At 29.7% G+C, this 5000-nt stretch overlaps 1 protein-coding gene across 2 annotated transcripts in view; it reads right to left on the reverse strand.

Moving 5' to 3' along the window:
• LOC137622015 (uncharacterized) overlaps nucleotides 1-5000 on the reverse strand; it is a 25276-nt gene that overhangs the window by 13321 nt on the left and 6955 nt on the right. The window lies entirely within an intron of this gene.

The following is a 5000-nucleotide window of genomic DNA, read 5'->3' on the forward strand; positions in this document are numbered from 1 at the left end:
ACGATGCTTGTCTTTGCCTTAAAAGCAATTGCAAGCAATTACATATGATGCAGGGGAAATACGTCGTACACCAGTTGAAATAGACTTCCGAGCTTTTAGCGAAATTCCTATGATTTTCTGACATAGGAAAATAATATTACTTCAAAAAAAAAAAAAAAAAAAAAAAAGTCTATTCGTAAACTAATCATCATCATCTCCTCCTATGCCTATTGGCGCAAAGGGCCTCAAAATTACTATTTGCATTAGCTTACGAAAAAAGATTCGTAAACTAATGCATATAGTAATTTTGATAGCTTTATGTAACCCAGTATATATTTCATGTAATCGTACCTAGCATTTATTTATGAATATAAATTACATGAATTATCACATCTACCCTTTGACTGACAAATAAGTGTCATCCTGACTGAAGATTTGCAAATTATACTGATAGAGGGAAGGGTATAATATGTATATGCATATATACATTTAAATGTGCATGTACAGACAACTACATATATCTTTTAGAAGGTATGACAGAAGGAATATATGGAAAAACCGAGGTCTAAAATGAGTTTTCTTATTGACAGCAAAGGTGGGTGAAAGAAGAATGGAGGCTGTTAGCTACATTGTTAAAAATTTGCATTAAAAAACGGCAAATGTCTGGCAACATTTATTCCAGGATTTTTACCATTTTAAAAACGGATATATTGACGTAAAAGAGTGATATAACCCGTTAAAGATAATAACAAAGTAAGGTAAAATCACGATCGCCTGTATTTTGCTGAAATACGGTTGAGAACAGTATATTTTTTACGGAGATTTTCCGATTAGAATTACGGTTTTTTCTAACAGTGTAGCTAAAGTAAGGAATAGTTTGGAAAGTTAAGTATTAGTAGGAATAATGTAAGGCAACTGAAAGGCTTGAAAAGCCTTTGGTATCTGGTGAGAAAAGTGAGAATTCGAGCGTGTTGTAAATGATCCTTCTGTGTAGGTGTATGGGGGTGGCTATCATCATGCACGTTTCTTGCAATGAATATGAATTTAATAGCAGCACTTTCATTACTTACTAGGGAACCCAGTGCTAGGAGAAGAGTTTAATGTTAAAGAAGAGAAAATTCATTTTTTTGGACACTTGCAGAAAACTGTACAAACTTGGTACTAATTCACTGCAATTTGCCTTAATAACCTTTAAAAGTCTAGAATGAATAATACTACTAAAATTATATCCAGTTGTTAAATGTAGCAGAGTTCACATACATCACTTGAAGAGAACGGAGAAAAAAAATTTCTCACTCATTCCTTTATAATTCCTCACAAATTTCCAAATAATAAGATCAAAATACCGGGCAATTAGGACTTGGTGCTTTTGCTGTATTACACAAGTTAATTACCTTTTCATTATCTGCACAATGGAAAATTAAGAAAATTCATTATGTGAAAAAAGAAACTGGTAAGTGACTAATCCAGTTGATTAAATTGTTAAATTGAAAATTATTACATTGCCTAAGGGTCAAATATTTGGGGAATTTCGAAAATCGTTATAAAATCGGACAGACAGACAAAAAAAAAAAAAAAAAAAAAAACCGATGTAGAATTGCAAGCCATGGTGGATGGGAAGTGCCGATTGGGAGGATAAAGAACAAAGAATGAGAAGAACAACAACAACAACAACAATAACAACAACGACAACAACAACAAAACAACAACAATAACAACAAGTTACATATGTATAAAGGGAAAAGAGTGAAACGAAGGAAGAAGAAATATGAGAAGAGGATGAGCACTGGAGTGCCAAAGAGGGAAGACAAGGAAAATTAGAAAAATTAAAAGGAAAAGAGAAGAAAACAGTAAGAGATGTAAAGGGAAGGTAAAAGAAATAGAGAGAGGGGCCAGGCAAATAGAAGAAGAAGGAAAGGGAAGAGATAAAAAAAACAGGAAATGATAAATTAAGAAATATGGAAAGAAATGGATCACCTGAAGATAAGCGACCCCAAATAGTTCTCCTGAAGATAAAGGACTCCAACTACACTCACCTGAAGAAGAGAGACCCTGATTTTCTTCACCTGAATATAAGCGACCCCAGCTTATTGACGTCTCCAATCTTCAGGTGATCTATTTTGGCTTATAATACTATACAAAAAAATGGAAAAAAATAAATATTCATTAAAACTACTTTATCAATTTTTTTTTTAAAAAGAACAAATTTATACAAATAATTCATATTTAATTAAAAGCGTATTATCTTGCAATTATACCATTACCATCAAGTCTAACGGGGTTTGCCTCAAAATACTTCATGCAGATTTCACTAAAAAAAACTGTAAATATCAGATTTTCTCTAAAAAAAAAACTGTAAATATCAATCATATTTTTTTTCTGAAATGTTTAGAATATTATCCTGAATCCGCTTATGCAGTGGAAGTTTAGATTTAGCAAAGAATGAGTCCTTACAAATAGAAACTTTGCTTTTAAATTTAGTATACTCTTTAAATTGGAATTTCTACACATAATCATCTTGTATAGAAGACAGTTTAGTCCAGTTCATTGAATTTCGGCACTGAATGCACTTAATTTCTCTCCTCAAATGATTCTTGCTCTTTAACCAGTTGATAGCAGAAGAGAATCATCCATTAAAAGTGGCTGCACAACTTGTTCATAAGCTGCACGATCCGTTAGGGATTCTTTATCACTTGGTTTTATGTTGGAGAGTAAAAACATTTTGTCTCTTAGCCATTAAAGAAAAATAAGAATGTTTTTTTTTTTTTTTTCAAATACCGTCAATTCAAAAAAATATATTTGCTACCTTATAAATTAGTTTGTTAGCACTTTTATTGGTTAGTCTCACTTATGTCGTTACACTAATAATAATTAACTCATAAACTGGTTAGTTAGCTTGTTAGTCCCATTTTTAAATATAAATTCCTCACCTGAAAAAGAAAGACCCCAATTTTTTCCACCTGAAGATAAGCGACCCCAGCGAGTGTTGGGGTCCCCAATCTTCAGGTGATCCAAAGAAAGAAGGGGAAATAGGATGGAGAGTAAAGGAAAGGAAGAGTGAGGAGATGTTAAGGGATGCGAGTAGTGAAGGTGGAAGTGGTAAGGGTTAATGAAGCCAAGGAGAGGAGGAAAGGGAAAGAAAAAGGGATGAGTAGAGCAGGAGCATAGAGGGAAAAAAAGGGTAGAGGAAAGAATAAAAGAAGGCCATTTTAAGGGTGAATGGAGGGGCGGAGAGAAGGGTATATGGGTCAAAGCGTAGGTCAACAAAGGTAATGGGGTTTAAGAGAAACGTGCTTAAATCGCTCTGACTTATCCAGGAAACTTTAGTTTGGGGGCGACTGTCCTAACCATTAGATAACGGGAAACTTCATGATATAGTCAATGAAATATATAAATATATGTATATATATATTCACACACACACACACACACACACATATATATATATATATATATATATATATATATATATATACATATATATATATATATATATATATATATATATATATATATATATATATATAATATAATATACATATATATATACAGTATATATATATATATATATATATATATATATATATATATATATATATATATATATATATATATATATATATATGTATATACATATACACACACACACACACACACATATATATATATATATATATATATATATATATATATATATATATATATATATATATTTAAGTAAGCCATATATATTTTTGATACATTAATGTCTGGATTCTCTTACCGACCTCGGGATCAAAGCCCCAGGCGGAATCACTCAGGTTTCCTGGACCAGGGTTCGATTTCCGGCCGGTCAGAAGCTATAGTCTTTGAGTGGTTCCGCCTGGGGCTCTGATCACGAGGTCGGTAAGAGAATCCAGACATTAATGTATCAAAATATATGGCTTATTTGAATATGAAAAACACGTCCAAATGTACAAAATTTATCATATATATATATATATATATATATATATATATATATATATATATATATACATATATATAGATAGATAGATAGATAGATAGATACACATATGCATAAATATATATATATATATATATATATATATATATATATATATATATATATATATATATATATATATACATATATGCATAAATATATATATATATATATATATATATATATATATGTATATATATATATATATATATATATATATATATATATATATATATATATATATGTGTGTGTGTGTGTGTGTATATGTCGCTGCCGTTTTTGACAAGTACTCACCCAAAGACTTACATAAAAACGATATATCAATTTATATATCTATTTTACCCGAAAGACTAATATATCTAAACAATATAATATAAGATTTGTTATTCCTTGACATGATCCATAATCCTTTATCATAAATAAATCAAGTCTTCGAAATGTAATTGATTTGTTTTTAACTTTTTGGGATACCATCTTGTGAACGTAGGACCTAGGTTTTGTATAGCAAGGGATTAGAAAGCCTTAATTGCTGACTACAACTTTTGTACATTTAAATCTAGTCAATAAAGTGTTTAGACAATCAGAAAATTTCGAATTTTGGAAAATGAGATTCTAAATATCCATAAAATTATTCGAAGTTATATTACAGAAATTTTTTGATTTTCACTTCAGCAACAGAATTATCAACAACATAATCTATTACGAACGAGCATTTTATCTATTCATTTTGGCGTAAAGACTAAATAAATAAATAGACATAATGACTGCAAATAAATTTTTGGTAGAAAAAAAAACTAAAAATTATCTTAAAAGGCTAAAAGTTCTATTGTCAATATTATAGCAAGGGAGATCAGCAGATTTGAAACAATCCATCAATTTTCATAAAAGTTCAGATATTTTTTTAAAACAATATGACATTTTATTTCCATTATTTTTTTTTTACAAATATAAAAAATTTTCTGTAAAGACAAAATAATGTTGACTGATTTTTTTACTACCGAAACTAGTTCCTAACTTTGGGAAGCGAAGAATAATT

Source organism: Palaemon carinicauda, chromosome 28 (assembly GCF_036898095.1).
Source record: "Palaemon carinicauda isolate YSFRI2023 chromosome 28, ASM3689809v2, whole genome shotgun sequence".
In the NCBI taxonomy this organism is placed as follows: Eukaryota; Metazoa; Arthropoda; class Malacostraca; order Decapoda; family Palaemonidae; genus Palaemon; species Palaemon carinicauda.